The sequence below is a fragment of the Paramisgurnus dabryanus genome, chromosome 9 (genome assembly GCF_030506205.2).
Source record: "Paramisgurnus dabryanus chromosome 9, PD_genome_1.1, whole genome shotgun sequence".
NCBI lineage: Eukaryota > Metazoa > Chordata > Actinopteri > Cypriniformes > Cobitidae > Paramisgurnus > Paramisgurnus dabryanus.
This window is the reverse complement of record NC_133345.1, coordinates 5387079-5409589: the sequence shown is the minus strand read 5'-3', so window position 1 is coordinate 5409589 and position 22511 is coordinate 5387079. Positions and strand designations below refer to the sequence as shown.

General features: G+C 39.4%; 28 non-coding genes and 9 pseudogenes across 28 annotated transcripts; all 37 read right to left on the bottom strand.

Annotated features, from left to right (window-relative positions):
* Positions 1–51: 51 nt before the first annotated feature.
* On the bottom strand, positions 52–170 carry LOC135754166 (5S ribosomal RNA). The gene has a single exon (XR_010534117.1). It is a non-coding gene; the product is annotated as a 5S ribosomal RNA (ribosomal RNA).
* Positions 171–295: 125 nt separating this feature from the next.
* On the bottom strand, positions 296–414 carry LOC135756665 (5S ribosomal RNA; annotated as a pseudogene).
* Positions 415–540: 126 nt separating this feature from the next.
* Positions 541–659, bottom strand: LOC135754165 (5S ribosomal RNA). The gene has a single exon (XR_010534116.2). It is a non-coding gene; the product is annotated as a 5S ribosomal RNA (ribosomal RNA).
* Positions 660–784: 125 nt separating this feature from the next.
* On the bottom strand, positions 785–903 carry LOC135754046 (5S ribosomal RNA; annotated as a pseudogene).
* Positions 904–1023: 120 nt separating this feature from the next.
* Positions 1024–1142, bottom strand: LOC135754780 (5S ribosomal RNA). Its single transcript, XR_010534711.2, has one exon. It is a non-coding gene; the product is annotated as a 5S ribosomal RNA (ribosomal RNA).
* A 126-nt stretch (positions 1143–1268) lies between these two features.
* LOC135756133 (5S ribosomal RNA) lies at positions 1269–1387 on the bottom strand. The gene has a single exon (XR_012337651.1). It is a non-coding gene; the product is annotated as a 5S ribosomal RNA (ribosomal RNA).
* Positions 1388–1512: 125 nt separating this feature from the next.
* On the bottom strand, positions 1513–1631 carry LOC135756080 (5S ribosomal RNA; annotated as a pseudogene).
* Positions 1632–1757: 126 nt separating this feature from the next.
* On the bottom strand, positions 1758–1876 carry LOC135755718 (5S ribosomal RNA). The gene has a single exon (XR_010535619.2). It is a non-coding gene; the product is annotated as a 5S ribosomal RNA (ribosomal RNA).
* A 125-nt stretch (positions 1877–2001) lies between these two features.
* LOC135754688 (5S ribosomal RNA) lies at positions 2002–2120 on the bottom strand. Its single transcript, XR_010534625.2, has one exon. It is a non-coding gene; the product is annotated as a 5S ribosomal RNA (ribosomal RNA).
* Positions 2121–2246: 126 nt separating this feature from the next.
* LOC135755569 (5S ribosomal RNA) lies at positions 2247–2365 on the bottom strand. The gene has a single exon (XR_010535472.2). It is a non-coding gene; the product is annotated as a 5S ribosomal RNA (ribosomal RNA).
* A 125-nt stretch (positions 2366–2490) lies between these two features.
* Positions 2491–2609, bottom strand: LOC135754164 (5S ribosomal RNA). Its single transcript, XR_010534115.2, has one exon. It is a non-coding gene; the product is annotated as a 5S ribosomal RNA (ribosomal RNA).
* Positions 2610–2735: 126 nt separating this feature from the next.
* Positions 2736–2854, bottom strand: LOC135754163 (5S ribosomal RNA). Its single transcript, XR_010534114.1, has one exon. It is a non-coding gene; the product is annotated as a 5S ribosomal RNA (ribosomal RNA).
* A 125-nt stretch (positions 2855–2979) lies between these two features.
* Positions 2980–3098, bottom strand: LOC135754162 (5S ribosomal RNA). The gene has a single exon (XR_010534113.1). It is a non-coding gene; the product is annotated as a 5S ribosomal RNA (ribosomal RNA).
* Positions 3099–3223: 125 nt separating this feature from the next.
* LOC135756664 (5S ribosomal RNA) lies at positions 3224–3342 on the bottom strand (annotated as a pseudogene).
* A 120-nt stretch (positions 3343–3462) lies between these two features.
* Positions 3463–3581, bottom strand: LOC135755295 (5S ribosomal RNA; annotated as a pseudogene).
* A 126-nt stretch (positions 3582–3707) lies between these two features.
* Positions 3708–3826, bottom strand: LOC135754161 (5S ribosomal RNA). Its single transcript, XR_010534112.1, has one exon. It is a non-coding gene; the product is annotated as a 5S ribosomal RNA (ribosomal RNA).
* Positions 3827–3952: 126 nt separating this feature from the next.
* Positions 3953–4071, bottom strand: LOC135754160 (5S ribosomal RNA). Its single transcript, XR_010534111.1, has one exon. It is a non-coding gene; the product is annotated as a 5S ribosomal RNA (ribosomal RNA).
* Positions 4072–4196: 125 nt separating this feature from the next.
* On the bottom strand, positions 4197–4315 carry LOC135754686 (5S ribosomal RNA; annotated as a pseudogene).
* Positions 4316–4435: 120 nt separating this feature from the next.
* On the bottom strand, positions 4436–4554 carry LOC135755437 (5S ribosomal RNA). The gene has a single exon (XR_010535343.2). It is a non-coding gene; the product is annotated as a 5S ribosomal RNA (ribosomal RNA).
* Positions 4555–4680: 126 nt separating this feature from the next.
* LOC135754159 (5S ribosomal RNA) lies at positions 4681–4799 on the bottom strand. The gene has a single exon (XR_010534110.1). It is a non-coding gene; the product is annotated as a 5S ribosomal RNA (ribosomal RNA).
* Positions 4800–4924: 125 nt separating this feature from the next.
* On the bottom strand, positions 4925–5043 carry LOC135722656 (5S ribosomal RNA). Its single transcript, XR_010522383.1, has one exon. It is a non-coding gene; the product is annotated as a 5S ribosomal RNA (ribosomal RNA).
* A 126-nt stretch (positions 5044–5169) lies between these two features.
* LOC135722644 (5S ribosomal RNA) lies at positions 5170–5288 on the bottom strand. Its single transcript, XR_010522372.1, has one exon. It is a non-coding gene; the product is annotated as a 5S ribosomal RNA (ribosomal RNA).
* Positions 5289–5413: 125 nt separating this feature from the next.
* Positions 5414–5532, bottom strand: LOC135722632 (5S ribosomal RNA). Its single transcript, XR_010522361.1, has one exon. It is a non-coding gene; the product is annotated as a 5S ribosomal RNA (ribosomal RNA).
* A 125-nt stretch (positions 5533–5657) lies between these two features.
* LOC135725251 (5S ribosomal RNA) lies at positions 5658–5776 on the bottom strand (annotated as a pseudogene).
* A 120-nt stretch (positions 5777–5896) lies between these two features.
* LOC135724528 (5S ribosomal RNA) lies at positions 5897–6015 on the bottom strand. The gene has a single exon (XR_010524192.1). It is a non-coding gene; the product is annotated as a 5S ribosomal RNA (ribosomal RNA).
* Positions 6016–6141: 126 nt separating this feature from the next.
* On the bottom strand, positions 6142–6260 carry LOC135722621 (5S ribosomal RNA). Its single transcript, XR_010522350.1, has one exon. It is a non-coding gene; the product is annotated as a 5S ribosomal RNA (ribosomal RNA).
* A 126-nt stretch (positions 6261–6386) lies between these two features.
* Positions 6387–6505, bottom strand: LOC135725193 (5S ribosomal RNA). The gene has a single exon (XR_010524838.1). It is a non-coding gene; the product is annotated as a 5S ribosomal RNA (ribosomal RNA).
* A 125-nt stretch (positions 6506–6630) lies between these two features.
* LOC135726818 (5S ribosomal RNA) lies at positions 6631–6749 on the bottom strand (annotated as a pseudogene).
* A 120-nt stretch (positions 6750–6869) lies between these two features.
* Positions 6870–6988, bottom strand: LOC135724527 (5S ribosomal RNA). Its single transcript, XR_010524191.1, has one exon. It is a non-coding gene; the product is annotated as a 5S ribosomal RNA (ribosomal RNA).
* A 126-nt stretch (positions 6989–7114) lies between these two features.
* Positions 7115–7233, bottom strand: LOC135722609 (5S ribosomal RNA). The gene has a single exon (XR_010522339.1). It is a non-coding gene; the product is annotated as a 5S ribosomal RNA (ribosomal RNA).
* Positions 7234–7358: 125 nt separating this feature from the next.
* Positions 7359–7477, bottom strand: LOC135725098 (5S ribosomal RNA). The gene has a single exon (XR_010524748.1). It is a non-coding gene; the product is annotated as a 5S ribosomal RNA (ribosomal RNA).
* Positions 7478–7602: 125 nt separating this feature from the next.
* Positions 7603–7721, bottom strand: LOC135724026 (5S ribosomal RNA). The gene has a single exon (XR_010523702.1). It is a non-coding gene; the product is annotated as a 5S ribosomal RNA (ribosomal RNA).
* Positions 7722–7847: 126 nt separating this feature from the next.
* Positions 7848–7966, bottom strand: LOC135724415 (5S ribosomal RNA). The gene has a single exon (XR_010524082.1). It is a non-coding gene; the product is annotated as a 5S ribosomal RNA (ribosomal RNA).
* A 6033-nt stretch (positions 7967–13999) lies between these two features.
* LOC135724526 (5S ribosomal RNA) lies at positions 14000–14118 on the bottom strand. Its single transcript, XR_010524190.1, has one exon. It is a non-coding gene; the product is annotated as a 5S ribosomal RNA (ribosomal RNA).
* A 126-nt stretch (positions 14119–14244) lies between these two features.
* On the bottom strand, positions 14245–14363 carry LOC135722598 (5S ribosomal RNA). Its single transcript, XR_010522328.1, has one exon. It is a non-coding gene; the product is annotated as a 5S ribosomal RNA (ribosomal RNA).
* Positions 14364–14489: 126 nt separating this feature from the next.
* LOC135725537 (5S ribosomal RNA) lies at positions 14490–14608 on the bottom strand (annotated as a pseudogene).
* Positions 14609–14734: 126 nt separating this feature from the next.
* On the bottom strand, positions 14735–14853 carry LOC135724019 (5S ribosomal RNA). The gene has a single exon (XR_010523696.1). It is a non-coding gene; the product is annotated as a 5S ribosomal RNA (ribosomal RNA).
* Between the last annotated feature and the right edge of the window lie 7658 nt (positions 14854–22511).

Below are 22511 nucleotides of genomic sequence, written 5' to 3'. Positions count from 1 at the left end.
AGGACGCATTCATGGGAAAATATGACATAAATAAATATTTAATTAATTAAATGCTTACAGCACCTGGTATTCCCAGGCGGTCTCCCATCCAAGTACTAACCAGGCCCGACCCTGCTTGGCTTCCGAGATCAGACGAGAGCGGGCGTGCTCAGGGTGGTGTGGCCGTAAGCGAGTGCCGACTCGAATCGACAGACACTTCAAGACTTATGTGGCAACGCCATGACATCAGTGAACGCTTACAGAAAGAACGCATTCATGGGAAAAAATGACATAAATAAATATTTAATTAATTAAATGCTTACAGCACCTGGTATTCCCAGGCAATCTCCCATCCAAGTACTAACCAGGCCCGACCCTGCTTGGCTTCCGAGATCAGACGAGAGCGGGCGTGCTCAGGGTGGTGTGGCCGTAAGCGAGTGCTGACTCGATTCGAGAGACACTTCAAGGCTAATGTGGCAACGCAATGACATCGGTAAATGGTTACAGAAAGGACGCATTCATGGGAAAAAATGACATAAAAAAAATTATTAATTAATTAAATGCTTACAGCACCTGGCATTCCCAGGCGGTCTCCCATCCAAGTACTAACCAGGCCCGACCCTGCTTGGCTTCCGAGATCAGACGAGAGCGGGCGTGCTCAGGGTGGTGTGGCCGTAAGCGAGTGCAGACTTGATTCGAGAGACACTTCAAAACTAATGTGGCAACGCCATGCCATGGGAGAACGCTTACAGAAAGGACGCATTCATGGGAAAAAATGACATAAAAAAATAATTAATTAATTAAATGCTTAGAGCACCTGGTATTCCCAGGCGGTCTCCCATCCAAGTACTAACCAGGCCCGACCCTGCTTGGCTTACGAGATCAGACGAGAGCGGGCGTGCTCAGGGTGGCGTGGCCGTAAGCGAGTGCTGACTTGATTCGAGAGACACTTCAAAACTAATGTGGCAACGCCATGCCATGGGAGAACGCTTACAGAAAGGACGCATTCATGGGAAAAATGACATAAATAATTAATTAATTTAATTCTTACAGCACCAGGTATTCCCAGGCGGTCTCCCATCCAAGTACTAACCAGGCCCGACCCTGCTTGGCTTCCGAGATCAGACGAGAGCGGGCGTGCTCAGGGTGGTGTGGCCGTAAACGAGTGCTGACTCGATTCGAGAGACACTTCAAGGTTAATGTGGCAACGCAATGACATCGGTAAATGGTTACAGAAAGGACGCATTCATGGGAAAAAATGACATAAAAAAAATAATTGATTAATTAAATGCTTACAGCACCTGGTATTCCCAGGCGGTCTCCCATCCAAGTACTAACCAGGCCCGACCCTGCTTGGCTTCCGAGATCAGACGAGAGCGGGCGTGCTCAGGGTGGTGTGGCCGTAAGCGAGTGCTGACTCGATTCGAGAGACACTTCAAGGCTAATGTGGCAACGCAATGACATCGGTAAATGGTTACAGAAAGGACGCATTCATGGGAAAATATGACATAAATAAATATTTAATTAATTAAATGCTTACAGCACCTGGTATTCCCATGCGGTCTCCCATCCAAGTACTAACCAGGCCCGACCCTGCTTGGCTTACGAGATCAGACGAGAACGGACGTGCTCAGGGTGGTGTGGCCGTAAGCGAGTGCTGACTCGATTCGAGAGACACTTCAAGGCTAATGTGGCAACGCAATGACATCGGTAAATGGTTACAGAAAGGACGCATTCATGGGAAAAAATGACATAAAAAAAATAATTAATTAATTAAATGCTTACAGCACCTGGTATTCCCAGGCGGTCTCCCATCCAAGTACTAACCAGGCCCGACCTTGCTTGGCTTCCGAGATCAGACGAGAGCGGGCGTGCTCAGGGTGGTGTGGCCGTAAGCGAGTGCTGACTCGCTTCGATAGACACTTCAAGACTTATGTGGCAACGCCATGACATCATTGAACGCTTACAGAAAGGTCGCATTCATGGGAAAAAATGACATAAAAAAATAATTAATTAATTAAATGCTTACAGCACCTGGTATTCCCAGGCGGTCTCCCATCCAAGTACTAACCAGGCCCGACCCTGCTTGGCTTCCGAGATCAGACAAGAGCGGGCGTGCTCAGGGTGGTGTGGCCGTAAGCGAGTGCTGACTCGATTCGAGAGACACTTCAAGGCTAATGTGGCAACGCAATGACATCGGTAAATGGTTACAGAAAGGACGCATTCATGGGAAAAAATGACATAAAAAAAATTATTAATTAATTAAATGCTTACAGCACCTGGTATTCCCAGGCGGTCTCCCATCCAAGTACTAACCAGGCCCGACCCTGCTTGGCTTCCGAGATCAGACGAGAGCGGGCGTGCTCAGGGTGGTGTGGCCGTAAGCGAGTGCAGACTTGATTCGAGAGACACTTCAAAACTAATGTGGCAACGCCATGCCATGGGAGAACGCTTACAGAAAGGACGCATTCATGGGAAAATATGACATAAATAAATATTTAATTAATTAAATGCTTACAGCACCTGGTATTCCCAGGCGGTCTCCCATCCAAGTACTAACCAGACCCGACCCTGCTTGGCTTCCGAGATCAGACGAGAGCGGGCGTGCTCAGGGTGGTGTGGCCGTAAGCGAGTGCTGACTCGATTCGAGAGACACTTCAAGGCTAATGTGGCAACGCCATGACATCATTGAACGCTTACAGAAAGGTCGCATTCATGGGAAAAAATGACATAAAAAAAATTATTAATTAATTAAATGCTTACAGCACCTGGTATTCCCAGGCGGTCTCCCATCCAAGTACTAACCAGGCCCGACCCTGCTTGGCTTCCGAGATCAGACGAGAGCGGGCGTGCTCAGGGTGGTGTGGCCGTAAGCGAGTGCAGACTTGATTCGAGAGACACTTCAAAACTAATGTGGCAACGCCATGCCATGGGAGAACGCTTACAGAAAGGACGCATTCATGGGAAAATATGACATAAATAAATATTTAATTAATTAAATGCTTACAGCACCTGGTATTCCCAGGCGGTCTCCCATCCAAGTACTAACCAGGCCCGACCCTGCTTGGCTTCCGAGATCAGACGAGAGCGGGCGTGCTCAGGGTGGTGTGGCCGTAAGCGAGTGCCGACTCGAATCGACAGACACTTCAAGACTTATGTGGCAACGCCATGACATCAGTGAACGCTTACAGAAAGAACGCATTCATGGGAAAAAATGACATAAATAAATATTTAATTAATTAAATGCTTACAGCACCTGGTATTCCCAGGCAATCTCCCATCCAAGTACTAACCAGAACCGACCCTGCTTGGCTTCCGAGATCAGACGAGAGCGGGCGTGCTCAGGGTGGTGTGGCCGTAAGCGAGTGCGGACTTGATTCGAGAGACACTTCAAAACTAATGTGGCAACGGCATGCCATGGGAGAACGCTTACAGAAAGGACGCATTCATGGGAAAAATGACATAAAAAATTAATTAATTAAATTCTTACAGCACCAGGTATTCCCAGGCGGTCTCCCATCCAAGTACTAACCAGCCCCGACCCTGCTTGGCTTCCGAGATCAGACGAGAGCGGGCGTGCTCAGGGTGGTGTGGCCGTAAACGAGTGCTGACTCGATTCGAGAGACACTTCAAGGCTAATGTGGCAACGCAATGACATCGGTAAATGGTTACAGAAAGGACGCATTTATGGGAAAAAATGACATTAAAAAAATATTTAATTAATTAAATGCTTACAGCACCTGGTATTCCCAGGCGGTCTCCCATCCAAGTACTAACCAGGCCCGACCCTGCTTGGCTTCCGAGATCAGACGAGAGCGGGCGTGCTCAGGGTGGTGTGGCCGTAAGCGAGTGCTGACTCGATTCGAGAGACACTTCAAGGCTAATGTGGCAACGCAATGACATCGGTAAATGGTTACAGAAAGGACGCATTCATGGGAAAAAATGACATAAAAAAAATTATTAATTAATTAAATGCTTACAGCACCTGGTATTCCCAGGCGGTCTCCCATCCAAGTACTAACCAGGCCCGACCCTGCTTGGCTTCCGAGATCAGACGAGAGCGGGCGTGCTCAGGGTGGTGTGGCCGTAAGCGAGTGCAGACTTGATTCGAGAGACACTTCAAAACTAATGTGGCAACGCCATGCCATGGGAGAACGCTTACAGAAAGGACGCATTCATGGGAAAAAATGACATAAAAAAATAATTAATTAATTAAATGCTTAGAGCACCTGGTATTCCCAGGCGGTCTCCCATCCAAGTACTAACCAGGCCCGACCCTGCTTGGCTTACGAGATCAGACGAGAGCGGGCGTGCTCAGGGTGGCGTGGCCGTAAGCGAGTGCTGACTTGATTCGAGAGACACTTCAAAACTAATGTGGCAACGCCATGCCATGGGAGAACGCTTACAGAAAGGACGCATTCATGGGAAAAATGACATAAATAATTAATTAATTTAATTCTTACAGCACCAGGTATTCCCAGGCGGTCTCCCATCCAAGTACTAACCAGGCCCGACCCTGCTTGGCTTCCGAGATCAGACGAGAGCGGGCGTGCTCAGGGTGGTGTGGCCGTAAACGAGTGCTGACTCGATTCGAGAGACACTTCAAGGCTAATGTGGCAACGCAATGACATCGGTAAATGGTTACAGAAAGGACGCATTCATGGGAAAAAATGACATAAAAAAAATAATTAATTAATTAAATGCTTACAGCACCTGGTATTCCCAGGCGGTCTCCCATCCAAGTACTAACCAGGCCCGACCCTGCTTGGCTTCCGAGATCAGACGAGAGCGGGCGTGCTCAGGGTGGTGTGGCCGTAAGCGAGTGCAGACTTGATTCGAGAGACACTTCAAAACTAATGTGGCAACGCCATGCCATGGGAGAACGCTTACAGAAAGGACGCATTCATGGGAAAATATGACATAAATAAATATTTAATTAATTAAATGCTTACAGCACCTGGTATTCCCAGGCGGTCTCCCATCCAAGTACTAACCAGGCCCGACCCTGCTTGGCTTCCGAGATCAGACGAGAGCGGGCGTGCTCAGGGTGGTGTGGCCGTAAGCGAGTGCTGACTCGATTCGAGAGACACTTCAAGGCTAATGTGGCAACGCAATGACATCGGTAAATGGTTACAGAAAGGACGCATTCATGGGAAAAAATGACATAAAAAAAATTATTAATTAATTAAATGCTTACAGCACCTGGTATTCCCAGGCGGTCTCCCATCCAAGTACTAACCAGGCCCGACCCTGCTTGGCTTCCGAGATCAGACGAGAGCGGGCGTGCTCAGGGTGGTGTGGCCGTAAGCGAGTGCAGACTTGATTCGAGAGACACTTCAAAACTAATGTGGCAACGCCATGCCATGGGAGAACGCTTACAGAAAGGACGCATTCATGGGAAAATATGACATAAATAAATATTTAATTAATTAAATGCTTACAGCACCTGGTATTCCCAGGCGGTCTCCCATCCAAGTACTAACCAGGCCCGACCCTGCTTGGCTTCCGAGATCAGACGAGAGCGGGCGTGCTCAGGGTGGTGTGGCCGTAAGCGAGTGCCGACTCGAATCGACAGACACTTCAAGACTTATGTGGCAACGCCATGACATCAGTGAACGCTTACAGAAAGAACGCATTCATGGGAAAAAATGACATAAATAAATATTTAATTAATTAAATGCTTACAGCACCTGGTATTCCCAGGCAATCTCCCATCCAAGTACTAACCAGGCCCGACCCTGCTTGGCTTCCGAGATCAGACGAGAGCGGGCGTGCTCAGGGTGGTGTGGCCGTAAGCGAGTGCGGACTTGATTCGAGAGACACTTCAAAACTAATGTGGCAACGGCATGCCATGGGAGAACGCTTACAGAAAGGACGCATTCATGGGAAAAATGACATAAAAAATTAATTAATTAAATTCTTACAGCACCAGGTATTCCCAGGCGGTCTCCCATCCAAGTACTAACCAGGCCCGACCCTGCTTGGCTTCCGAGATCAGACGAGAGCGGGCGTGCTCAGGGTGGTGTGGCCGTAAACGAGTGCTGACTCGATTCGAGAGACACTTCAAGGCTAATGTGGCAACGCAATGACATCGGTAAATGGTTACAGAAAGGACGCATTCATGGGAAAAAATGACATAAAAAAAATAATTAATTAATTAAATGCTTACAGCACCTGGTATTCCCAGGCGGTCTCCCATCCAAGTACTAACCAGGCCCGACCCTGCTTGGCTTCCGAGATCAGACGAGAGCGGGCGTGCTCAGGGTGGTGTGGCCGTAAGCGAGTGCTGACTCGATTCGAGAGACACTTCAAGGCTAATGTGGCAACGCAATGACATCGGTAAATGGTTACAGAAAGGACGCATTCATGGGAAAAAATGGCATAAAAAAAATTATTAATTAATTAAATGCTTACAGCAACTGGTATTCCCAGGCGGTCTCCCATCCAAGTACTAACCAGGCCCGACCCTGCTTGGCTTCCGAGATCAGACGAGAGCGGGCGTGCTCAGGGTGGTGTGGCCGTAAGCGAGTGCAGACTTGATTCGAGAGACACTTCAAAACTAATGTGGCAACGCCATGCCATGGGAGAACGCTTACAGAAAGGACGCATTCATGGGAAAAAATGACATAAAAAAATAATTAATTAATTAAATGCTTAGAGCACCTGGTATTCCGAGGCGGTCTCCCATCCAAGTACTAACCAGGCCCAACCCTGCTTGGCTTACGAGATCAGACGAGAGCGGGCGTGCTCAGGGTGGCGTGGCCGTAAGCGAGTGCTGACTTGATTCGAGAGACACTTCAAAACTAATGTGGCAACGCCATGCCATGGGAGAACGCTTACAGAAAGGACGCATTCATGGGAAAAATGACATAAATAATTAATTAATTTAATTCTTACAGCACCAGGTATTCCCAGGCGGTCTCCCATCCAAGTACTAACCAGGCCCGACCCTGCTTGGCTTCCGAGATCAGACGAGAGCGGGCGTGCTCAGGGTGGTGTGGCCGTAAACGAGTGCTGACTCGATTCGAGAGACACTTCAAGGCTAATGTGGCAACGCAATGACATCGGTAAATGGTTACAGAAAGGACGCATTCATGGGAAAAAATGACATAAAAAAAATAATTAATTAATTAAATGCTTACAGCACCTGGTATTCCCAGGCGGTCTCCCATCCAAGTACTAACCAGGCCCGACCCTGCTTGGCTTCCGAGATCAGACGAGAGCGGGCGTGCTCAGGGTGGTGTGGCCGTAAGCGAGTGCTGACTCGATTCGAGAGACACTTCAAGGCTAATGTGGCAACGCAATGACATCGGTAAATGGTTACAGAAAGGACGCATTCATGGGAAAATATGACATAAATAAATATTTAATTAATTAAATGCTTACAGCACCTGGTATTCCCAGGCGGTCTCCCATCCAAGTACTAACCAGGCCCGACCCTGCTTGGCTTCCGACATCAGACGAGAGCGGGCGTGCTCAGGGTGGTGTGGCCGTAAGCGAGTGCTGACTCGCTTCGATAGACACTTCAAGACTTATGTGGCAACGCCATGACATCGGTGAACGCTTACAGAAAGATCGCATTCATGGGAAAAAATGACATAAAAAAATAATTAATTAATTAAATGCTTACAGCACCTGGTATTCCCAGGCGGTCTCCCATCCAAGTACTAACCAGGCCCGACCCTGCTTGGCTTACGAGATCAGACGAGAACGGGCGTGCTCAGGGTGGTGTGGCCGTAAGCGAGTGCTGACTCGATTCGAGAGACACTTCAAGGCTAATGTGGCAACGCAATGACATCGGTAAATGGTTACAGAAAGGACGCATTCATGGGAAAAAATGACATAAAAAAAATAATTAATTAATTAAATGCTTACAGCACCTGGTATTCCCAGGCGGTCTCCCATCCAAGTACTAACCAGGCCCGACCCTGCTTGGCTTCAGAGATCAGACGAGAGCGGGCGTGCTCAGGGTGGTGTGGCCGTAAGCGAGTGCTGACTCGCTTCGATAGACACTTCAAGACTTATGTGGCAACGCCATGACATCAGTGAACGCTTACAGAAAGATCGCATTCATGGGAAAAAATGACATAAAAAAATAATTAATTAATTAAATGCTTAGAGCACCTGGTATTCCCAGGCGGTCTCCCATCCAAGTACTAACCAGGCCCGACCCTGCTTGGCTTCCGAGATCAGACGAGAGCGGGCGTGCTTTTTTTTTTATTGAACGTTTTAATTCAATTTACAATATACATTATCAAATCACAAATTTACATACATACAGTAATTAAAAATAATAATAAAAACAACATAAGAATCAAATAACATCACCTCAATGGATGTCTGGCAAAGTCCAATCTAAGTCCTCAAGAATACAGCAAACCTCGGAAGTAAAAACCTTATAAAACACATTCTCATTTTCTTCACCTTTAAAATGCACATACAGTTTTTCAATATACATTTCAGATTTTCTCTTAAAGACATTCCATACCTCCATCACAGTTTTTTCCTTTTTTGCTACAATCCTTCTTTCCCATATTGCCCTTTTCATCAACATTATCCAAAGATTTATAAAAGCACTGTTTTTACTTGTCTTTGTCCATCCAAACATCACAATTTGATTCCAGTCCAATTCATTTTCATTCCATCGCTCTTCAAGAGCTTTGACCACATCATTACATTTGCTTAAAAAACTTTCCAACTCTTTGCAGTATAAAAACAAGTGTAAAATCCCTTCTTCCTTTTCATTACACACTTTGCACATTGCACTAGGTTCCATTCTTATCTTGTTTAAAATCAAATCAGTAAAAACCACTTTGTGTCTTATCATGTACTCTTCTGATTCTAGACTTGTTGCTACACATTTTCCTTTCATATTATTCCACATTTCTTCAGGTTTTAAATTTACAAATTTTTGTGTCCAGAAATCAGTCACAATTGGCTCTTTAAAAACAGAGTCTCTAAAAACACAATAAAACATCTTAATAGTACATTCCTTAAAGTCACACACTTTGTTATCCAAATTTACTCTTATTTCTTTCTCCTCACTTTCATTTTCTCGTTTTTCGACTCTTTCCAGCCATTCTTCAGGTATTGCTTGTTTTATCATTTCATATGAATTTAAAATTCCTGTTTTGCTGTATTCTTCCTTTGCCTCATCCATTGCATCAAAAATACATTGTACGGGTAAAAATCCTTCTTTCACTTCATATAAAATGTCTCTGACTCTTGTTATTCCCACCTCCATCCACTTCTTATAATAAATCACTTTGCCTTGCTTTAAAATGTTGTGATTTAAAAAAAGAGGTTGATTTAAAATGTTTTCTCTCCCCCTGGGGTTAAAATCAACTTTTGGTAAAAAGTTTCCCCATGCACTTAAAAGCTCTCTATAAAATCCAGGCACATTTTCCGTCATCCACAGTTTTGTCTTCATCCATAAAATGTCATCCCCCATGTTAAAATTCCCACATCTGTTTAAAAAATATTTCATTGTTTTTTTCCACTCAGCATTATTCTCTTCTTGTAGGTATTTTTTGACCACTTTAACTCTCAGACTATTTTTTCTCTGCTCTATGTCCATTAATCCCAGCCCACCCCTCTCTATATCTCCTAAAATCGTGTTATGTGCTATTCTGGGGGGTTTTCCATTCCATAAAAAGTTTAAAAAACATTCCTTCAACCTCTTTTCTGTCCACATAGGCATTTCAGTTAAATATAAAACGTACCATAATTTAGAAACCATTAAAACATTTAAAACCAACACTTTTCCTTTTAAACTTAAATTCCTTAGTTTCCAAAAATTCAGTTTTCTCTCAATGTCAATAATCAGATTATTCCATACATCATCTCTTGTTTTCTTCTCATCTTTACCCATTAGAATTCCTAAAATTTTTATTTCTTCCACTTCTTTGAATTTAAAGCAATCTTCCAGACTAGTAGCATTACCAAATTTCATGTAAACAGTTTTGTCCTCGTTCACTTTACTTCCTGAACCCTTACAAAATTCATTAACAACATTCATAACTTCTTTGACACTTTCCTTCCCCTTTACAATTATTGTGGTATCATCAGCATACTGAAACACTTTACTTTTCTCACTTTCAATCCCCATTATCTTCTTGTTTTCTTTAATTGCTAGTCCTAATGGTTCAGATAGTAAAGAATATAGTAAGGCAGAGAGTGGACAACCCTGCCTCACTGATCTTGTAACATTAAAAGCATTCGATAAAAAACCATTACATTTAACTTTAGTCAGAGCACCCTTATATAAAATCTTGATCCATTTGATAAAATTCTCTCCAAAACCAAAACTCTTTAAAACATCAAATAAAAACACATGTTCCACCCTATCAAATGCCTTTTCAAAATCCAGACTAAACACATATCCTTCTTGTTTTTCTTTTGTCATATACCAAATAGTGTCCCTTATACTCATCGTCACATCTGCAATATCTCTTCCCTTCACAGCATAAGCCTGGTTTGTAGTTATTATTTTTGGCATTATTTCTTTCAATCTGTTAGCTAAAACCTTTGCAATTATTTTTAAGTCTGTGTTCAACATTGATATGGGTCTATAATTCTTTAAATCTGTCTTTTCACCTTTCTTTTTGTAAATGAGTTTCATTAATCCAATCCGCATTCTTTCATAAATTTCTTCCCTTTCAAAAATTTCTTTAAAAACCTCTTTTAAAATCTCTATTAAAATCCCTTTAAAACACTTATAAAATTCACTTCCTAAACCATCAATTCCTGGGCTTTTCTTTTTATTTAGTTCGTCAATCGCTTGTTCAATTTCTTCTGCTCTAAACTCTTGTTCACATTCCTCTTTATCTTCTTCGCTTACTTTTGCTTTTATTTTGTTAAGAAAATCAGTTTTTTCTTTCTCCTCTACTCCTCTTGCCTTAAAAAGATCTTCATAAAAATCCTTAATTTCTTTTAGAACATTTGCATTTCCCTGAACTATTTCTCCATTTTTTCCTTTTATCTCCTTTATCATTTCAGCATTCCCTTTCTTTTTTTCTAAATCAAAAAAGAATTTCGTACATTTTTCTCCTTCAACCATATACTGTGCTTTACTTCGTAATCTTGCTCCTTCATATTGCTTTTCCTCTACTTCTTTCAACTTTTCTTCGATTTCTTTGATCTTTTGAATGTCCTTATTTTCTTCATTTAATTCTTTTTCAAGACTTGCTTTCAATTCTTTCTCCTTAAACCTTTTACATTTTCGCACTAATTTACAATATTCAATTGAATATTTTTTGATAGCATACTTTACATTTTCCCACCATATTCTCTTATTTTCCGCATACATTACACTGTTTTTCTCATTCTCAATCATTTCTTTCACGCTTTCAACATAATGTTTGTCTTTCAAAATTTCTGTGTTTAAAACCCATACTCCAGGCCCTCTTTGTAATTTCTCCCAATCTATATTAAAAAATAAAAACTTGTGATCGCTTAAACTTGTCTCCTCATACTTAATATCTTCAATAAAATTCTCCACATTTCTTGTACATAAAATAAAATCAATCCTCGTATTACACACAAAATTCATCACAATTTGTCTTCTTGAAAACTCTTTTTTTCTTTGATTTCTTTCTCTCCACACATCAGTCATTTTAAAATCTTCCATTAAAAGTTTTAGTTCTTTTCTTCCCATATCACTCTTAAAAACCATTCCTTCCGCCATGTCTTGTTTGCTAAAAACTGTATTAAAATCTCCTGCTATTACAATTTCTTTATAATCCTTTAAAAACTCTCTTAAATGATTGAAAAAACCCTTCTTTTCTTTTTCCTCCGTCGGCGCATGTACATTAACAAAAACAATTTTCTTCCCCTCATAATTTACTTCTACAACCATACATTTTCCTTTTCCATCCTTGTATAAAACTTTACTCTCTTTAAAAACGTCACTTTTCATTAAAATTGCGACTCCTCTTCCACATTTTCCATCACCGTTATTATGTAAAATCCATCCTTCCCATTTCTTTCGATAGTCCATTAAAATATCATCTTTCCAGTTTGTTTCCTGCAGTAAAATGATGTCCTGATTTTTAAAATGATCAGTTACTCTTTCAAATTTCTTAAAATCTAAAAGTCCCCTCGCGTTAAAAGTCACACATCGTAAAACCATTAAAAAAATAAATAAAATAAAAACCTTAAATACCATCATCTCAGTCCATCTCCTCTCCTCGCCTTAACACCTCAAATCTATTTTCTCTTGTCAATTGGGACTTTAATTTCTTTTTCCGCGCATTATCAATATTTGGCGTTACCTTCATTGTTCTTCTCCTCAAAGGCCTTTTTTCCCGTCTGTCCATTACTCCTGCTTCTTCCATTTCATTGTCCTCTCTTTCGCTGTCTTGTGCTGTACTCCGTTGTTCCTCGTTACCTTCTTTGTCCATTAAAACATCCAAACTCTCCGATATCTCCATTTGTGTCCTTTCTGTGTCCTTTTCCCGTACCGTTTCCTCTTGATTTTCAGTTGCTTTTTCTTCAAATATCTGCTTTTCCGCCATTGCTTCTTCTCCTTCAGGCTCTGTTGACTGCTGTTTCTCTATTTGTCTCCCCTCTTCATTCGTTCTCTCTTCTGCGTTATCATTTCTTTTATGCATTTGTCTGGGCATCTGATTATCCACCCCTCCTTCCTCTTCCTCCATCCAACACTCACATTTGTTTATAAAATCATTGCAATCCGGGCACCTGACTGCTCTACACTGACGTGCAAAGTGTCCCAGCTCCTCGCACTTATAACATTTAAACTCGGGGCACTCCTTCAGCAAATGTTCCGAGCTCATGCACAGCCGACAGGTTTTCACCTGATGGCTGTGCATCACCCGGAAATGCTGGGAGCCCTCCGCAGTCTCAAACTTTGTGCTGTATGGTAGTGAGACCACCTCCTTAGGGAACCTCACTCTCACATATCTCGTACCGTCCTCTATGTCGGTGCCCGGATACACTCTCCTTTTAAGTTTTGTGATTGGCACAACCTGCCAGCTTTCTAATTTCTCTAAAATTTCATAATCATCTAGGTACCCAGGCAAATGCATAAAAGAGACAACATACTCCTTATTTTTTAGCTTTCTTACGTTGCACTGCACACCTTTAATCATTAGTCCTTCCATTAGATCCTCGCACATTTCCTCATTTTCTAAAATCAGTTCATATTCACTATTATTTCGTGGTCTCATTACCAAAATGTTCCCTTGTCCAATCATATCTGCTACTGCTTTTATTAAATCTTCCGCTTTCAATCCTTCCACATTATCAACATTCACAATCACTGTTGCTTCTTTTGCGTAAATCCTTTGCTCACCTCTTTTCTTTGCTTTTTCACCGTTGTCATTTCCATCTCGTTGTCTTTTTTGCTGTCCATTTTCGTTACCGTTGCTTTCGTTTTCAACATTTTCTCTGCTGTTTTCTGTTAAACTATCTTTCCTGGCGTCTTCATTTAAATCTTTTCCAGCTCGTTGTCGTTTTTCCATTCCCTTTTCGTTACCGTTGCTTTCATTTTCAAAAATTCCTCTTCTACTTTCAGTTAATCCATCCTGCCTTGCGTCTTTATTTAAATCATGTCCAGCTCGTTTTCGTTTATCCAGTCCAGTTTCGTTGCCAGTACTTTGTTCCTCAGCCATTTCAGTGTTGTTTGCCATGCGTCCGTCTGATCTTTTTTTAATTTTAACTAAATACAACAAAAAACCACCTCACAGTCAGCATAAAGCTGCTGTTCGGTGGTTTCAACTCAAAATAAACACTTCACAAACAATAAATTAAACTCAAACTATAAACTAAATTCAAATTTAACAAACCCACGTGAGGGAGCCTTTCTCCCTCTACTACCGGCACAGACACTTCCTGGAACGTACCAACTAGCGGGCGTGCTCAGGGTGGTGTGGCCGTAAGCGAGTGCGGACTTGATTCGAGAGACACTTCAAAACTAATGTGGCAACGGCATGCCATGGGAGAACGCTTACAGAAAGGACGCATTCATGGGAAAAATGACATAAAAAATTAATTAATTAAATTCTTACAGCACCAGGTATTCCCAGGCGGTCTCCCATCCAAGTACTAACCAGGCCCGACCCTGCTTGGCTTCCGAGATCAGACGAGAGCGGGCGTGCTCAGGGTGGTGTGGCCGTAAACGAGTGCTGACTCGATTCGAGAGACACTTTAAGGCTAATGTGGCAACGCAATGACATCGGTAAATGGTTACAGAAAGGACGCATTCATGGGAAAAAATGATTTAAAAAAAATAATTAATTAATTAAATGCTTACAGCACCTGGTATTCCCAGGCGGTCTCCCATCCAAGTACTAACCAGGCCCGACCCTGCTTGGCTTCCGAGATCAGACGAGAGCGGGCGTGCTCAGGGTGGTGTGGCCGTAAGCGAGTGCTGACTCGCTTCGATAGACACTTCAAGACTTATGTGGCAACGCAATGACATCGGTAAATGGTTACAGAAAGGACGCATTCATGGGAAAAAATGACATAAAAAAAATAATTAATTAATTAAATGCTTACAGCACCTGGTATTCCCAGGCGGTCTCCCATCCAAGTACTAACCAGGGCCGACCCTGCTTGGCTTCCGAGATCAGACGAGAGCGGGCGTGCTCAGGGTGGTGTGGCCGTAAACGAGTGCTGACTCGATTCGAGAGACACTTCAAGGCTAATGTGGCAACGCAATGACATCGGTAAATGGTTACAGAAAGGACGCATTCATGGGAAAAAATGATATAAAAAAAATAATTAATTAATTAAATGCTTACAGCACCTGGTATTCCCAGGCGGTCTCCCATCCAAGTACTAACTAGGCCCGACCCTGCTTGGCTTCCGAGATCAGACGAGAGCGGGCGTGCTCAGGGTGGTGTGGCCGTAAGCGAGTGCTGACTCGCTTCGATAGACACTTCAAGACTTATGTGGCAACGCCATGACATCAGTGAACGCTTACAGAAAGATCGCATTCATGGGAAAAAATGACATAAAAAAATAATTAATTAATTAAATGCTTAGAGCACCTGGTATTCCCAGGCGGTCTCCCATCCAAGTACTAACCAGGCCCGACCCTGCTTGGCTTCCGAGATCAGACGAGAGCGGGCGTGCTTTTTTTTTTTTATTGAACGTTTTAATTCAATTTACAATATACATTATCAAATCACAAATTTACATACATACAGTAATTAAAAATAATAATAAAAACAACATAAGAATCAAATAACATCACCTCAATGGATGTCTGGCAAAGTCCAATCTAAGTCCTCAAGAATACAGCAAACCTCGGAAGTAAAAACCTTATAAAACACATTCTCATTTTCTTCACCTTTAAAATGCACATACAGTTTTTCAATATACATTTCAGATTTTCTCTTAAAGACATTCCATACCTCCATCACAGTTTTTTCCTTTTTTGCTACAATCCTTCTTTCCCATATTGCCCTTTTCATCAACATTATCCAAAGATTTATAAAAGCACTGTTTTTACTTGTCTTTGTCCATCCAAACATCACAATTTGATTCCAGTCCAATTCATTTTCATTCCATCGCTCTTCAAGAGCTTTGACCACATCATTACATTTGCTTAAAAAACTTTCCAACTCTTTGCAGTATAAAAACAAGTGTAAAATCCCTTCTTCCTTTTCATTACACACTTTGCACATTGCACTAGGTTCCATTCTTATCTTGTTTAAAATCAAATCAGTAAAAACCACTTTGTGTCTTATCATGTACTCTTCTGATTCTAGACTTGTTGCTACACATTTTCCTTTCATATTATTCCACATTTCTTCAGGTTTTAAATTTACAAATTTTTGTGTCCAGAAATCAGTCACAACTGGCTCTTTAAAAACAGAGTCTCTAAAAACACAATAAAACATCTTAATAGTACATTCCTTAAAGTCACACACTTTGTTATCCAAATTTACTCTTATTTCTTTCTCCTCACTTTCATTTTCTCGTTTTTCGACTCTTTCCAGCCATTCTTCAGGTATTGCTTGTTTTATCATTTCATATGAATTTAAAATTCCTGTTTTGCTGTATTCTTCCTTTGCCTCATCCATTGCATCAAAAATACATTGTACGGGTAAAAATCCTTCTTTCACTTCATATAAAATGTCTCTGACTCTTGTTATTCCCACCTCCATCCACTTCTTATAATAAATCACTTTGCCTTGCTTTAAAATGTTGTGATTTAAAAAAAGAGGTTGATTTAAAATGTTTTCTCTCCCCCTGGGGTTAAAATCAACTTTTGGTAAAAAGTTTCCCCATGCACTTAAAAGCTCTCTATAAAATCCAGGCACATTTTCCGTCATCCACAGTTTTGTCTTCATCCATAAAATGTCATCCCCCATGTTAAAATTCCCACATCTGTTTAAAAAATATTTCATTGTTTTTTTCCACTCAGCATTATTCTCTTCTTGTACAGATGTGGCCTTTAAAAACGCGCGTTTTCTCCCGCGGCATTCGCCAAATCGTCTCGCGGAGTCACGCAGAATTCTGCAAGTGTTTTCGGGGGGGCTACTTTCCCTTTTCCCTTAATGTGTTTCGCTTCACAGAAAATCCACCAGGTGGCGCATAAAAAACTACATTTTTATATGCGTTGTCATTGCGGTTGTTTCCAGAAGTTAATAAGGGCATTGCTGAATATTTAACATTTCTATTAAAACAGCAAAGTGACGTCAACCAATTCTTGCCAGCATAACAGCGCATACATATATAAAGATGACTGTACGTGCAATGGGCATTTATACTAAGTGCAACAAAGAATTTAGTGTGAGCCTAATACACTTAACTCTATTTACAATGTATATCTTAATTATTTGTGTTGTCGAATTTTGACACCGTTTCATTGTTTGTTCATAATATTAATAATTATGTCCGTTTTTCTAAAAGTATTAATATTTTAAAGAGATTCATGTGGTATAAAAATACATGTTTTAAAGTTAAAAATGTTGTAAAAATATAGTAGTATTATTGTTCTTAATATATTAAGAACAATAATATGACACATGTATATTGCGCTAAATTGCTTTACATATGGAAAGAGGAATTCTTCTCAACCACCACCAATAAAGTTTAAAAAATATTCTTTAAATACGGCGTTTAAACCCACGCAGAGCGAACAAGAAAACATGGGCCTACATACTGTACAGTGGGCATATGATATCTTTATTTAGTTTTACATATTTAAAACTTTAATAATACCTTTCTTGCGCATATAGGCAGTCAGTGTTATGATTTTTTTTTATCCTTTCAGCCGTTATTCATAACAGTAAAAATATTCAGTGGCTTTGTAAATATATTACTAAAATAATGGATTAAAGTAACTTTATAAAATCTCTTAATGTCACTTATGTATTTTTTAGTTGGTCAAAACAAAATAAATTGCTAGAAATAGAACAGACATTTTAATTTAAAATGTACATATATTATAGGCGTATATTATAGGTCCTTCCAGATATCTTATCTCAGACGTTCGCAGTCAACACTTTTAAAACTTATTTATATAAAATCTAATTTATAAATTAAAAAACAAAGTTTTAAGTTAAGACAATAATAAATATGTTTATTTTTATTGAAAGAAAAACGTAGAAAATGTTATTATGGGTATAGTTGATGCAAATAAAGTGTGCAGTATACAAAAAATGCAAACAAATTATTTCTAAAAGTGGCAAGATTTTAAAAAGATAAAGGTGGCATAAAGCAACCCATGCATAAAGAAAGACATGAGAAAAGTAGAGGTATGCAAAAGAGCACAGTTTAGTTATTGTTAATTAAAGCGGTTTTATACACCTTTGTTTGAATTGACAAGCATTTTATTCGCCACTTTCAACACATTTTGTGATTGATTTACTGATTTATTACAGAAAATTGTTGTCAGAAGCAAAGCTATTGTACAAAGCATCTTTATATGTATGTTTTAAAGTTAAAAATGTTGTAAAAAATATATTAGTATTCTTTTATATTAAGAATAACAATATGATACATTTATATTGCGCTAAAATGCAATATACATTATTCTGCAATATAAATTATTCTCAACCACCACCAATAAAGTTTAAACATTATTCTTTAGAAAAAAAACGGCGTTTAAACCCGTGTTGCGTGGAGCGAACAAGAAAACATATGCTTACATGCTCAATCGGCACCGGGCGGGTATCCTTTTCCTCCAGACCTTGACGCATGGTCGCGGAAAAGCGAGAAATATATTTTTTTTAAGTAAAAATATTTTGCACAATTGATATATTACTTATGAATATTTTAGGAAATTATTTTTGACACACGTAGGTTATTACGTGTATTTTGGATTTTAATTTCATTACTGTGCCTATCCGTGGCCTCATCCGAGCGCACTTTCTTTGCGTCTTTTAAAGACATTGGTACAGCACCATGACCCAGAAAAGACTCACACACCTTTCCCTGATGCATGCCCACACAGAAATACTGAACTCCCTGGACATTCGTCCTCTAGCTCATGAGAGACTTTGGAATTTCTATTATACAACCGGCGCAATGCGCGACGCGAGTTTTTTCTGCGCGAGTAAAGAGCGCATTGATAATATGCGTATTAACGGAATGACAACGCGGGTTTGTTTATTACATACATGGATGCGCAGCAGCACAAAAACGCTTTTTAATATGAAAAATTAAAGGATTAAAATGTAACAGATTATTATTGAGTCTCTTGGACATAAATGATGATCAATTATGAGACGTTAGAAGGCTTAAATAGCTGCTTCATCTGTAGCTAAGTAAATAAATGCTTTGCTTTAAACAAATGCATCTACTTTTAAATGTTTTTTTTTTAAATGCTACCCAACGGATTTATTGTATATAATGACTCTGCACCTGTAGATATGGTGAGATGAGAAAACATTTTAAGTAATGCTTTTAAAAAAAACATTTCGCTGTCCAAGTGCTGAAATGGCTCTCCACACGTTTGTAAATTCTTTATCTTTTGTTTGTAACAAATAGAGTATTTTTACAGTACAAACCTTATATAAAGCCTATTCTAAAAATGTAATTATACACCATGTATTTCTTTATAAAAGTATACAATATCAGAACTAAACCCATCATTATTTTTGTTCAAATTATGAATTATTTATAAGTTTAAAAAAGACAGTAATAGTACTATTTAGTAAAAAAAAAAGATCTATATAAAAATATAGGCTACTAGGTATGTTAATGTGAGAATATTTTACATCTGTCGTGTGATTCTAACTTAAAAACGAAAGTAAAATATGTTCGTCCGCATGGACATTGAAAATTGTGAAGTTTAATTAATATTATATGTTGTTATAATATTATATGTTGTATGTAAATTGTAACGAAAGTAATTCCCCCTGGGATAAGTATTTTTGCTTCTGATTAATAGCGCATATTCATCTGAGAACTGATGATGTCTGTGTGTTTCAGACCCTGGCTGTGTGCCCTGAAGTGTATATGACAATAAAGTAGTAAATCTCAATGTATTTATTTTTAAAATGTATTTTAAATAGGCCTATAGGCTCATAGGTTTTTTGGTTAAAAAATTCACAGCACCCCCTGTTCAAAATGACTTCCAGCGGCCCTGCCTTGACGCTTTGTGTGTTCGACTTTAAATGTTTTTTTTTTTTGTTTTTTTTTATTAGAGAACATATGAACATTAATACAGAAAACAGGCATCAAAATAGAAACTTCCAAAGTTGAATAACAAAATAGTTATAAAAATAAAATAGAAGACATTCACAGGACGCCAAATACAGACTCATAGACATTAACAATACATGTACCTTTTACATTTTTAACAAGTTTAAGAGACTTCATTAAAAGAGTGATTTCTTTTAAGAAAACCAGGTGTAAAGGATAAGATTTTAACAATCTACATTTATGAATAAAGAATTTGCCATACAAAATGAAGAAATTTACCAAATTGTAAATGTTTTTATCATCATTCTCAAAGTAACAAATAATATCTTTCATATTAAATGTTATGACTGTGTTAGTTTTAGTTGATAGGACAGAAAAACATTCATTCCAAAATGCCTGAACATTTTGGCAATCAAAAAATAAATGACATAAAGACTCCTCAGTATTATTACAAAATGAACATTCGTTCCCAATTTCCATAAATTTAGAAAGTAGTAAATTAGTTGGGTATATTTTGTGTAATATCTTCAAATGAATTTCTCTCACTTTATTTGAAATACAAAATTTATAGGGCAGCAACCATGCTTTACACCAAATTACATCTCTTAGAATGGAATTCCAATAAAATTTTCCTCTTGGAGTAACTCTCTTCCTTTCATGAAAAACTTGTCTAATATCTTTATTAGTGCATTTTTTTTCAAAAATATTTTTTCGACTTTAAATGGTGCGGCGCTGACTGGTCGGCGTATGACATCAGAGTACCGCGAGAGCAAAGGTAAAGTCGGACCATTTGTAACATTTCGACTTGCTCTCGCGGTACTTTGATGTCTTCGTTGCCGAACTGTCTGCGCAGCGCCACATAGAAACGCCCTTTGACTCTTTAAGGCAAAGTACCAGCAACATGAGAAGTGGTGGCACGCAAAAGAAAGTGAAGGTACGCAGTACGCTAAAATATAAAGCGTCTGTACTGCGAGCACTGGTATAATTATTTACATCGTGTGTTGCTCTTTCACCATTGTGCACCCGCGCACTCGCTCTGTAGTTTGTAGCTCGCGCTCCGGCTTCGATAAACACCGTTTCTCAATACCAAGTAGGGGAGAGTGGGGCAAAGTGAGCCAGTGGGTAAGTTGACCCACCCCCTTTATCTAGGCAACCATACAGATTTGTAGCCGTGTGACCACAAATACAGGTAGCAACCATAATTTATATGTTAAAGAGAAGGACAAATTAAAGAGTTATGATTAAAGTATGATTTTTTTAACAAAAAAAAAAAAAAACAGTTTTTATCCTATCAAAGTAAAATTTATACATACCAGGTATAAAGGCTGTTATGTTAAAGTAGATTTATCCAGGTCTAAATATTCATACCATAAATATTTGTGATAGGCTATGTATAAAACCATGTGAATGATTTAGCTAAAGATTAGCCTGAATTACTAAGCTAGGCAGTTTCCCAGAACGGTGGCTGTGGGGCAAAGTGAAACAGATGGGGTAAACTGAACCAGGGGTTAAACCCCACCATGAGGCACTGTAACCATTGAATATGTTTCATTAAAAAAAATTCTGTGTAGTTTCGCACAACTGATTTGTTCATTTTTAAACATTTTAGAAAACATATCATGCTAAGACATTACCATATTAATTAATTTTTATGCATTTGGCGTTTTGCAGGTCTACACTGAAAAAACAAACATACCACTCAGAAACGTCCATTGACAATCTCCAAACAATAAGTTGTTCCTCAAAATCTGTATTTTCATCTGATACAGACTCAAACATGAGTGGATGACATCAGAGTACCGCGAGAGCGATTTAAAACCAACATCCTCCGCTTTATTTCTCGCGGTACTCTGATGTCATCTGCTTGTCGGTTCTTGTGGCGCTGCGTAAAGTTGACCACACCTAAAAAATGTACTGCTAAACTCGACAGAAATGCTCTGTATACCAGCACCTCCTTTATTAATTTGTATAGCAGGAAAAGTTCTATTTTACTTCTCAGCGTGATAAATAGCTTACAAGGTTTGGTGTGTGAGCGTGTGAACTGACAGAAATGCATGTGTCTCATGGCGATTGCGTGGGACTTAAGAGCCTAGGTTATATCAACATATGTCAAATTAAGTTACCTGATATCCACTTAATTTTATAAGTTATAAACATTCATTTAAAATAACATACAGCTTATGTATTAGGCCTATTTGCTTAAATTACATTCTAACAAAGAAACTGCAAAGGTTGATATTAAAACCCAACACGCTGGTGAAAACTGGATAAACCGGTTTTCTTTGATGAGGTGATCGATTAGCATTGGGGGTTGGCAAATAATTGGCAGACCTAGGGGTGGGTGGTTTTTAATTTCTTGACTCTCTGTCACTGGTAACTGCTAAAACAAGCAGCTAAACCATATGCAATTAATTACATTTTGGAATTAACTTCCTTCATGTCTTTTTATTTATACACTGTAAAAAATATTTTCTGAATTTTTAAGTAAAGTTAGCATTAAATATGTTTTACAAACAATTGATTTACAAACTCTGGGATGTTTGTGATTATCATCATTCAGAAAAGTGGTGCTTGTGTTTAGACTCATGTTTTACGTGATTAAATCAGGTTACATTAGTTTCTTTTCAGTGTAGAACAGTTTGTAATCAAAATGCAAAAATATAGTACATTTATAAACATCGCTGAAACAAAGAGTGAATTAAAAAAGTAATAAAGTTAAAGCTGCTGATAATTTTGTTTATATTTACTAGCATTTTCTGAGTGAAAAATGTTTAGATTTTGTTAAGTAGCCTAAATCCTACTCCAATTTATTTCAGTGTAGGTTTCTCATTTTTATCAGCTTTCTTTTGCTTTTCAAAGGGCCGTCTACCTTTGCTACCGCCAGTGCTTTAATGTGGGCCAGTACCGCCACT